We start from the raw sequence: 12,106 nt of genomic DNA on the forward strand, positions 1-12,106 counted from the left end.
GACTTTAAAGCTCAGGCTTCACAGCACTGGCCGCTGAGGCGCCACATGATCTGTTCCAATCGTCACAGAATAGCACCTGTTGGCTACATAGGCCTCAATTTTCATGTCGATGAAGCATCTACTGTGAAACAGAGGCTTTTAACCTGCCCAGAAGCTAAGTTTTGATGGATTTGCCTTCCATGGCATCAAACATGTCTTCTAAGGCCTTCTGTACTCATTGGAGAAGCTCCCGGGCATTGCGGCCTGTGTGGGGGGAGACGTTGCAGCCTATCCAGTTGTCATGAACGGCATACCCAACACCAAAGCCATCAGGGACCACGGGGCAAAGGCACCACTGTTCACTGCTGGGCTGGTCAGTGTGCTAGTGGACTGGATGTTGTGGTTTATCTGCCCAGATTCAGGGTCCAGATACAGCTTAGGCAGGACAGTCCCTTTGGCTGCTGCCAGGTACCGCAGAGCAAATAAGTGTTGGTCAAAACCCTGGCCCATTGCCGCTTCTTTGGTCAGCTGGCCGTGGTATCTGGAGCACTCGGCCATATCTGCTTAAGCTCTCCCTCACTGTGCTTGGAGGGCTTCCTGACAAAGGCCTCGGAGCACTTCTTTTTTTTAAATTTTTTATTATTTTATTAATTTTTTTGCAGAGAGGAAGGGAGAGGGATAGAGAGTTAGAAACATCGATGAGAGAGAAACATCAATCAGCTGCCTCCTTCACACTCCCTACTGGGGATGTGCCTGCAACCAAGGTACATGCCCTTGGCAGGAATCGAACCTGGGACCCTTCAGCCCCCAGGCCGACGCTCTATCCAGTGAGCCAAACCAGCCAGGGCTCGGAGCACTTCTTTGTGAAGATGGAGGCAGGACGGACGGTCTCGGTGTGGCTGCGCTTGAACGCTGCAGTGCTGCAGGACTCATAGGTGGCCACCGTCTGCCCATACTGCTGCAGAAAGGCCACCTGGAAGGCCAGCTGGGCCACCAAGTCAGGGCTCAGCTTCTGCTTCTTCAAGAATTCTTTGCCTCCTCCCTGAACCTGGATGCAGTCAGTTTTCATGGTGTCATCAAACTTCCTTAGCAGCAAGGATGCCAGTCTTTAAGGCGTCGTTCAGCTTGAAGTTGTTCCTGCACAGCAGCGGAAGAGTCGGTGCTGGCCCCTGGCTCTGTGGCGTAATGGCAGGGGCCTGAGTGCTGTCTTTAAACACTGCATTGAAAACCTGCAACCCCACCGCCCCAAGCATGCTCAAAGAGGACAGCGCTGTGCCATGCTTGGCTGTAATGAGGTTAAAGGATTTATCGTACCAGCGGTTTGTGCCGTCACCGTGCAGCATGGTATGGGATAAGTGGACAAGGTGCTCAGGGGGGAGTCATCTAGGCAGAGACAGAACACAGCAGAGTCCACGTTCCTCAGGGTCTCCTCGCTGCCACCACTCACCAGCTTCTGCCCAGATATCTCGGTTCTCACTGGGCAGATACGCCGGTGGAAACTCGGGGGGCAGGGCTATTGTCTGAGAGAATGTACTTCAGATGAGCCTGGATTTCAGAGGCTCTCACAGTGTTCCCATTTTGATCCAGGACATCAAAGACATAGAAATGTCCTTTTCATAGGACCAGGAGGTGTCTGGCCTTGTCATCAGTGACGAGTTCATCCCGACTGGGTCTGGGTAAACGAGTTGAATTGAAAAGCCGAAAATACTGCGACATATCCAGTGGATATGCACTGACCAAGGAGGCACCATACCAAGACAGAGAGGAAGGCACAACGTGTATGAGGTTCTTGAAGGTATCAGTGCCACTCTTGGCAGGGTTCAAGTGGAACGCTTCTGGTTCCAAAAGGCCAGCCGGGAGTTCTTCAGAAACTGGATGGCAGAAACCGTCATGTTGGTTGCCTGGGTGAGCTGTTCATTATACTCAGTCTTTGGGTCAGGGTTCAATGCCATAAATGGATTAAAGTTCAGGACAATGACGTCTAGAGCAGTTAAGTACATATCAAACCAGGGGCAATAATGTGGTTTTTAAAAAATATTTGTATTGATTTTAGAGAGGAAGGGAGAGGGATAGAGAGATAGAAACATCAATGATGAGAGAGAATCATTGATCGGCTGCCTCCTATACATCCCCTACTGGGGATCGAGCCCGCAACTCAGGCATGTGCCCTTGGCAGGAATCAAACCTGGGATAATGTTCCATTATATAGATACTAGAGGCCCGTTGCACAAAGAGATTCATGCAATAGGCCTTCCTTCCCCTAGCTGCTGGGACCCAGGCCTTTGCTCTGACTGCAGCAGAGAAGCCAAACCTCTTCAGTCTTCAGTCGGCTTCAGTCTTCAATCGTCTTCAGTCTTCAGTCTTCAAATTAAAGCCATCTTTGTTGGGTTAATTTGCATACCCATCCTGATTGGCTGGTGGGCATAGCAGAGTGACACCAATTTGCATGTTTCTCTTTTATTAGTGTAGCTAGAACATTTGTCATCAGTTGATGGACATCTGGGTTGTTTCCCTTTTTTGGTTATTATGAATTCTCTTGGGGATATAACTAGGAGTGGAAGGCTAGATCAGATGTTAAGTATATGTTTGACCTTTTGAGGAACTGCTACAGTGTTTTCCAAAGTGCCTGCACCATTACCGCCAGCAGTGTATGAGGGTTCCAGTTTTTCCACACCCTTGCAATGTTTGTTATTGTTTGTCTTTTTGATTGGAGCCAGTCTGGTGGGTAACCATCATTGTGGTTTGATTTGCATTGCCCTAATATTTATTAATGGCCTTTTCTTCCTCATTCTCTTTCCTTCCTTGACTCTGAAATGTAGCTCGTATGCTTATTCTGCTTGCCCTGAGCAACCAGCTGATTGTGCAATTCTTTTCCAATCCCATTTTCAAAATTCTTGTAAAATCCTTCTGTTTTCCTGAACTGCCCATCATCCAAGAGAGCCTTCTGTGCACTGAGGTACCTTCTAATGGTGCCTTCAAGTTTGGGAACAGGCAGCCTGGGCAGGCTGTCCTGGTAGTGCATGGTGGGCACAAGGCTGTGCTGCAGGTACTGTCCAGGCCAGAGCAGGTGCTCAGGGGCTGCTGGTGGGGGGGCGGGGGGGAGGGGGGACTCCCTGGCCAATGTCAGGTACCTTGGGACAGGCACACAGCAGCAGGTGGGCCACCATTGTCCCTGGAGGCTGCGGCTACAGGATGCTGAGTCTCTTCGCTTAGTTTTCTATGTTACTGTCACTAATTGTTCCTCAAACTCTCCACCAGAGTGTAAGCTGACTGTTAGTATGTCAAGTGATTATCAGTTTCATAATTTTCCCTCTTTGACCTCCTCCTGCTTTTGATGCTTCCTGATGTTCCAGTTTGGACTGGTTACCCTGTAGGTAATGTCCTCGGATTTCCTTCTGGGTATTTCCTTTGACTGCCTTTTATGCTGGAGCCTCAGTTTCTTGGATCTTCTTCCTCTTTCTTGGTTTATTCTCTCATTTTGGTGGGACACATCCTCTAGTACCTTACTTCCTGAAGTGTGGTCTATGGACCAGCAGCATTGGCATAATCTGGAAGAAATTATGAATCTCAGGCCCCACCCAGACCTACTGAATCAGAATCTGCTCTTTAACAAGTTCACCAGGGGACCCATCTGTTTATCAAGGTTTGGAAAGCATGTCTCTGATAGCTCAGGAGAAAGGTAAAAGTGACTCGAGGCCTTGCTTTTGTATTTCCCTATATTCTACTCTCACTTTAGACTAATTAGGTATAAAATTGAAAGTTGGAAGTCATTTTCTGTCTGGATTTTTGTGACAGTGTCCCATTGCCTCCTAACCTCTGGTGTTGCCGTTAAGTTCAATTCCTTTATGATTTCCAGTCTTTTGTGTGTGACCTTGTTGTTTCTTCCAGGTACTTTTAGTCCAGGTTTCTGAGGTTTCATGACAGTGTCCTTTGGAAAGGATCTTTTCGTTGTTATTATTGAGTGTCCTGTGCCCTGAGTGAACCCTTTTAATCTAGAGACTCTTCTGGTTCAGCAATATTTTCCTGTTATTCTTTAACTAGAGGCCCTGTGCACAAAATTCATGCATGGGGGGAGGGGGGGTCCCTCAGCTGGTCTGCAATGACGCCAGCATCCCTTGCCCTGGCCTCCGGCCCGAGGCCCCTCTCCTCCCCTCCCTCCACACGGCCAGGGACACTGGGCTCCTATTGCCAGGGCAATGCCACCAGCGTCCCGCCCTGGCCACTATGGGCGCCACCATCTTTGTTGCGGAGTGACAGTTAATTTACATATTACTCTTTTATTGGATAGGATAATTTCTCTAATCATTTCCTTCATTATCTGTTCCTGGACCTCCTAATAGAAGGTATTTGATTTCCTGGTGCCTTTCTGAATTTTCTTAACTTAAATCTTTTATTTTCATTTCTTAATATTTCTGTTTTGCTTGCAGGGAGATTTTCTCAACTTTATTGCCTAATTCTTCTATTAACTTTATTTATTTCTGTCATATTTTTAACGTGTAGGAGTTCCTTATGTTCTCTGAATGTTCCATATTGTGGCATCTCATTTTTCTTGCAGAGATGCATCATCTTTTTTATCTGACCAAAGATATTAATTAAAGTTTTTAAATTAAATTAAATTTTTAAAAAAAATATATTTTATTGATTTTTTTACAGAGAGGAAGGGAGAGGGATAGAGAGCTAAAAACATTGATGAGAGAGAAGCATCCATCAGCTGCCTCCTGCACACCCACTACTGGAGATGTCCCTACAACCAAGGTATATGCCCTTGACTGGAATCGAACCTGGGACTCTTCAATCCGCAAGCTGACGCTCTATCCAGTGAGCCAAACCAGCAAGGGTTAATTTTATTTAATTTTTTAAAATATTTTTATTGATTTCAGAAAGGAAGAGAGAGGGAGATAGATAGAAATATCAATGATGAGAGAATCATTGATCAGCTGCCTTCTGCATGACACCTACTGGGGATTGAGCCTGCAACCTGGGCATGTGCCCTGACTGGGAATCAAACTGTGACTTCCTGGTTCATAGGTCAATGCTCAACCACTGAGCCATACTGGCGGGGCTACAGGTTTTTTTTTTTTAAATGTTCTCCTGCTTCTTGCATTGTATCTGTTTCCTCCAAGTCCCTTTGTTTTGTAGTTTTTATCTTCAGTTATCAGTAAATGACTTTTAGGATTTCTTCCAATGTTTGGTGATCCGCCACTGTTTGTTCACATTTAAGAGTGAGGAACTAAAGTGGCCTCTGGAAGCCCTGTGCATATGGTCCGAATTGGTTGAGTAAGTACTTCTCTGTAACTTGATCAGGCCGGGACCTAGAACTGTGTAGTACAACCCTTACCTGTCAGATTGGAAGGTTTTTGTCCCTTTTGTGGGTCAGTTTCACTGGAAGGGACTCTTTGTTCTCCTGCCTGGTGGTGGTGGTGGCAATGGTGATGGCGGTGAGTGTAAGACTGGCTGCCAGCATTCTCAGGGCTGAGTGGGAAAGAAGTCTGTGGGTGGTAACTCACATTTCAGTATGAGGGCTTCCCCTCAATCTGCCTGCTCACTGCTGTGCCTGTAGTCCTGGAGTCTGCGTTCCTTGACTCTCCCTCCTCTTCAGAGAGTAAATCTTTAATCTTTTGCTGGGCTTGGGCAAGTGATCTGTGGAACAAGGACATTCTTCCAGCTTCCATACAATCCTCCTGTTTTCAGGTTCATCTGCACCTTTACCTTTAGAGGAATCTGAGCTTTTCTAGGGTTTTGATTCATTAATCAGTTTAATTTTTGGCTCTCTGCTTTCACCCACCTGCAGACTCATTGTTATATTTTTAAATTCTTAATTGTGTATAACTTTAAATTCTAAATTGTGTATACAGATGCATGTGCAGCTGTATGGATATTTACACCAGGAGTACCCACCACTCAATCAAAATACAGAATACTTTCAAGATACAATCAAGATACAAGACACATCGGAAGGTTCTCTTGTGTCTCCTCCCAGAAAGTAATTCCAACCAAAGGTAGCCTCATTTTAACTTCTGTCAATTGATTAACTTTGTCTTTTCCAGAGCCTGGCATACATGGAATCATGGAGTGTATATTCTTCTGTGCCTGGCATCTTTCACTCAACATTGTTTGGCCCTGGCCAGTGTTTCTCAGTGGTTAGAGTGTCAGCCTGCACACCGAAGGGTCATGGGTTTGATTCCCAGTCCAAGATACGTGCCTGGATTGCAAGTTCAACCCCCCACCCCAGGTCAGGGTGCATGATGGAGGCGACCATCAATATGTCTCTCTTACATGGATGTTTCTCTCATTCTTACTCTCTCTCCCCTCCCACCTTTCAACTCTCTCTGAAAAAAAAAATCAATGTGAAGGTCAGTGCTCACTGGTTGAGCATTGACCCAGGAACCAAGAGGTCACAGTTAGATTCCCAGTCAGGGCACATACCCAGGTTGCAGGCTCAATCTCCAGTAGGAGGCCTGCAGGAGGCAGCTGATGGATAATGTTCCTCTCTCAGCAATGGTTCTATTTCTCTATTCCTCTCCCTTCCTCTCTCTCTAAAAATCAATAAAAACAGCCCTAGCCAGTTTGGCTCAGTGGATAGAGCATCAGCCTGTGGACCAAAGGTTCCTGGGTTTGATTCCGGTCAAAGACATATACCTTGGACATAGGGAGGACATAGGTCCTCCCCGGCCCGGGCCCTGATTGGGGCTCATGCAACCAATTGATGTGTTTCTCTCATATCGATGTTTCTCTCTGTCTTTTCTTCTCTCTTCCACTCTCCCTAAAAATCAATGGAAAAATATCCTCGAATGAGGATTAACAGCAACAACAAAAGCAACAAAACATTATGTCTATACAGGTACTTTGTTTTTACTTGCTGGTCTTGGTTTCTGGTTCAACATCCTTTCATCTCTTTCTCTTGGCTTGGCAGCCACTCCCATCCCTCCTCACAACTCAGCGCTGTCTCTGCTCAGCTTCCTGAAGGCTGTGGGGTGATGGATCCATGCTGGCATGGCTCGCCTTAGTGGGTTTGCACAGTTTCCTCCCTGATTAGCCGCAGTCGGCTCTTTGAACCTGGGCCAGGTGTGCAGCCGCCAACTCATGCAGACATGGGCTCATTGTCCTGGAAGCTAACGTGTGTGAAACAGTATGGGTGTGTGTGCATGCGAGAGAGCCTGGCCTGACTTTCTGGCTCTTTCACAGATGCTTCTTTGGATCTGAACAAGTCTGTCTCTCCCAAGCCACTTTGGTCCACCAAATACTGAGAACTTCTCCAGGGTCAGCGTGTTTTAGGTTGATGAAAAAGACTCATTTGGGCCCAGCAGTCTGGTCCCTCTCCACACAGGCTCCCCGCCCTGAGTGCTGAGCCGCCCATAGTCAGGCTGCTGCATGGCCGGGGCCCCTATTACCACTAAATATACATAATTTATGGTCAGCATAGGAAGTAGATAAAAAATATTTGAATTAGCAAGTGAAACATTATATAAAAAGGTGACTAATAATGAAAAACTGAGAAATAATATTATTTGATACTTTTAAAAAGTATGATATTAAGAAACTAAGTATGTCAAAGGTGTTATCTTGTAGTTAAGAACCAATAACCCCAGATGCTGGAAAAGCTCTCTCTGAATCTATACAAGTCAAGGAATGGTCAAGAGCTCATTGGAAGCTAACTTGAAACTCTCAAACTTCTAACCTTCCTCTGGGTCCTTCTTCAAATAAGGCCACCCCCTCATTTGATAACTTTGAAGGCATAGTATTGAAACTTGTTTATACCTTTTCGTAGAAATTTCAATCTTTTCATATCTAGCTATGTTTTTTTGTTTCAAAGAAAGCATTTACTGATGGCTTTGGTTTTGTTTCATCGAGTATAGACAGAATATCCCGTTCAGAGTTACCTTCATGGACTTTAGTACTTTCACATTGATATTCCCCGTGTTCTGAGAAGTCTTTCACTGGAGTGCACATGATTCTTGTGACAGAAGTTTTGCCTTGTTGATTGTAATTTTCTTCCTTTTCTTAAAGATGAAGGAAGTATAAATAAATGCTTTCTTAGAATGTACCTTAATTTGATGTAAAATGTTGCTGTAATGCCCAACTCGGAAGGGAATGAGTTGTGCTCAGCATAATGGAACGTTATATAGAGTCATTGACATTAGCCCCAGGTGTAAAGACTCTGATCCTCTAGCAAGGCTGACTCTGCCGCCTCTGATCTCAGGGCCCTCCTGCCTGGGGGTCCTCAGCGGGGCATCCCCTCCCGTCCCTCCGCCCCCTAACCTCTACCCTCCCATCCCCTGTTGCAGCTGGTCCCCTGCCTGCTGTCTGAGCCTTCTGGGAATGGGCTCCTGGGACTTCAGCTTCGAGACACTCCTCTGCCCTGGGGGTGAGGGTGGGGCGGGGGAGGGACTCTGCTGGGTGCCTAACCCAGGCCTAGTGGGAAGCTTCTGCTTAAAGGGCAGCCTTTCTGGGGAAGGGGGGATGGGAAGGGCTGGCAATATGATATGGGCCGGGATACCGAGGTTGTAGGAGCTGAGTGATGAAGAGGGCTTCAGAGGGCCTATGGTGAGAGGTCTGGGAAGGGTATGCCGGGGAATGGGGAGGGATTACAGACAGCCCAAAAGGATGACCTCTGAAATAACATCTTACACCAGGAAGTATGTCGGGACTCTGCTTTTAAGTAGCACAAAATACTTAATGGTGTTGCAATAACAATAAGTACCAACCCATCTCCCAAGTCTCTGCTTAAGGAATGTCTCCTCTGTGAATCTTTTCCCAGATGTCCCATTAAGATTTCTTTTCATTTTTATAACTTACTAGAGGCCTGTTGTATGAAAAGATTCATGCAATACACCTTCCCTCCCCCTGGCTGCCGGCACCGGTTTTCCTCCGGCACCCGGGACCCAGGCCTTCGCTCCGGCCAGAGCTGCCTTTAGTCTTCGTTGCTCCGGCCGGAGCCGCCTTCAGACTTCACTCCACAGCTTCGTGCCTATGTATGCAAATTAACCGCCATCTTTGTTGGCAGTTAATTTGCATATCTTGCTGATTAGCCAATGGGAGGTGTAGCGAAGGTATGGTCAATTACCCTGTTTGTCTATTATTAGATAGGATGTTATCTCGTTTCTAAGTCCCCAAGCCTCTGGATGGTTGTGTAAGGGAGAGGTTGCCAAGGACTGGGAGGAATTAAAATCTGCCACTTAACATAAACTAAGTTCAGTTTTACATTTGGGTAAACTCAACCTTTTTTAGGAAATGCATATTTCAGAGCCAATATGGCAGCTGCCTTACGTGGACCCTTCCTCAATCATTTCTAACAACCACTGTGGGCCTCCCTGTGTTGGACCAGTGCTTCTCTCAGGGGGACATGATTTTCCCATTGTGCACCTGCAGAAAGAAGACCAAGCCCACAGTTATGGGATTTTACCCAAATGATTTGTTTGTACATAATTGTCCCTCAGGGTGTGGGGCTGGGGCAGGAGCTAAGACACACAACGTCCCCACTCTCGTCCTCCCTGCTCCCCTCCTGGGAGTGCAGGGCTTTCTCCCTTCATCTGGAGTTGTTGGCTGGCACGTCTCCCCAGTACTCTCTCTCTCTCTCTCTCTAAACGGGATTTTGCTTATGAAATGTAAAAGGAAACCCTTGGAATTTAGAAATTCCTTTATTTTCTCACAACATTCAGCCTTCAAGCCTTGTCTCTGGAGAGTTGATTTTGGAACTGAAGCAGAAGGGGGGCCCCTTTTTCTCTCCAGCTTTTATGACGGGTGCCATTAGCCAAAGAGGCTACTCTGCTTTTAGGCAGCACAGAATACTTAAGGGTGTTGCAATAACAGCTTGTATAGGACAAAAGGCCAAAACATGAAAAGCACATTAACATATACATTTAGAATCCTGTGACATGAGAAATAATGTCTACTGTGGCTGTGGCTGTGGCTGGGGAGTGTGATGACCCTCAGGGTTCAGCTCCATCTCCAGGCACCGCTTCTGCCCCTTGTGGAGCAGGAGGGAGGGAGGCAGCTGGTGCGGCTTTCCCAGCTGCAGGTGAGTTGGGGATCCAGGCCTTGCAGGTGGCACCGGTCTAGGACACGCCCCTCCCGAACCCAGAAAAGCTGATTGCCTCACGGTGCTTGCCCTTAGGGGTTGCAGGTTTGTGGGGTGTTTACAGGAAAGCTACCACATTGCAGATGAGTCAAAGCTGGGTGAAGGGAGAAGGGTGCATTTTATATGAACTCCTAGCAACAGAGCAGGATGCCTGAGATTCTGGGCATGGGTTTGGGTGGGGTTCTCCTGTGCCATCTGGTGCTGCGGGGAGGGGTCACCACTGGAGTTTAGGGAAAGAGTTTTCCTATTGAGATAAACTAACCACAGACATAAAGATCATTAAAAGGACCATTCATGCTCAAAACAGCTTGGTTTTGGTTTGTGTTTTGAAAACATATAAAAGCCTTAATGACTCTATTTTTTAAAATTATGAGCTAGGATATAAAAGTTATAAACACTATACATTTTAGATGCTCACACCCATTTCCAATGTGTGGGAGGTTTATGGGAAGAGGAGTCGAAGAAGAAAAGACCAACAGGGCAGAGTGGGGGCCAGAGAGAGCCCTGCAGAGAACGAGAGACCAGATGGGGGAAGGCAGATGAGTCCTGAAGGAAGATTGGTCCAGGTACATGAGACATGCTCCTATGTCCTAACATCCTGCAGCTCATGCACCTGCTGCCACTGCCTCCAGACAAAGGCAATGAGCTAAATAATATGCGTTTACAGCTCTTCCATGGCTCTTTACCTTGACATTCCAGAGGTCCTACTCTCAGATACCTGCCCCCGCACTCAGGGGCCGGCAGTGTAAGTCCTGGGTTCTAAGACGCTGGTGTGCTCCACTGGCTGAGGGACGTGGAGTGGAAGGCAGATTGCACACTGGTCAGAAGCTTCCTGAGGTGAGAGCAGGCCTGTGTTCACTCACCTGGCCCTGTCCGGGACACAGTAGACACTCAATAAATACTTGTTGGGAAATGCGTCGCTTGGCTGCATGGTATCCTGCCCCTCACTGAGGGAGAGGCACGTCCTTTTCAATAGCCTTAGAATGAGGCCAGGGGCTGGTGCTGCTTTCCTGCGGGGTCCTGAGCCGTGGCGAACAGGAAGTGTCCCTTGTCTCTTGTCATCTGATGAGTAACCACTTCCTCGTGACACAAGAGCACAGGCCTGCCTGTGCCTTGATCCTGACATGGTGATTAGTGCCAAACACTGAAGCGTGTGTCATCCATCTCTGCCTCACACAACACGTCTTGCCACCTGTCCCACCACCTGCTTTTGCCTGGAATCAGCTGGGCCTCAGCCCTGTCTCCTTCTCCACCCCTGTCAGGTGCCTCCTCTCCTCTAGGACAGTCATTGGGTGTTATTCTAGGGGAAGGTGAGGGAGGGGAGTGACCGAACCCTTCCTTCCCGGCGCTAAAGTAGATGAGGAAGGGCTGAGACCGAAAGGAGAAGCCCAGAACTAGATTTACTCCTTCAGGCAAGGCTGGATCCAGGGACTCTCGCGTGCTCCCTCTTGCCTGCACTTCTGCTGGAGAGAGACCGCATCACAGGGGATGGTTAAGAGTACTGCTTCTGGGATCGATTTTGAGGTGATCTGGGGGTAGTTTCTTAACTACTAGCAATGCCTGCCTAAGCTGTCTCATTTGTAAAGTGAGGATAATAGTACCTACCTCATAGGGTTTGCGGAATCAATAAATATGTTTGATCTATAAAGTGCCTGAGCAGTGTGACACATAGGCTATGAAGCCTGAATTTTATACAAACTGATGCATAATTAGGTAAGAATGTGAATGTTTATCTAGAATTATAAAAGATACAAATTTTGAATGGCTGACAAACGCCAGAACATCACACAAAAATACTTTTTAAACAACATAACATTTATTAACCTCTATACCTTTTCCTTCATTCTTTTGATTGCCTTTTTATTCAACAATTTTGTAATACCATTTTCTTTAGAGCAAAGAGAAAGCAATTTTCCCTCTAGCCTGCTTGATTGAGATTTTAAAAAAAATTATTCGTAGTTACTAATAGTTAATTATTGATAGTTTCCTTCCATTTCACAATTCTTCATTGGCAATGCCCTGTAAAACTTTAGGATTGTTAGCAGATCT

General features: G+C 46.7%; 1 pseudogene across 1 annotated transcript; it reads right to left on the reverse strand.

The window, feature by feature from the left end:
• Nucleotides 1–154: 154 nt before the first annotated feature.
• Nucleotides 155–10,988, reverse strand: LOC308519813 (carnitine O-palmitoyltransferase 2, mitochondrial-like; annotated as a pseudogene). Its single transcript has 5 exons — nt 10,921–10,988; nt 8,477–8,532; nt 2,787–3,060; nt 827–1,992; nt 155–587 (listed from the first exon to the last, which is right to left on the reverse strand). The product of its transcript is annotated as a carnitine O-palmitoyltransferase 2, mitochondrial-like (transcript).
• Between the last annotated feature and the right edge of the window lie 1,118 nt (nt 10,989–12,106).

The sequence above is a fragment of the Myotis nattereri genome (assembly GCF_964212035.1).
Source record: "Myotis nattereri genome assembly, chromosome: 1".
Lineage (NCBI taxonomy): Eukaryota > Metazoa > Chordata > Mammalia > Chiroptera > Vespertilionidae > Myotis > Myotis nattereri.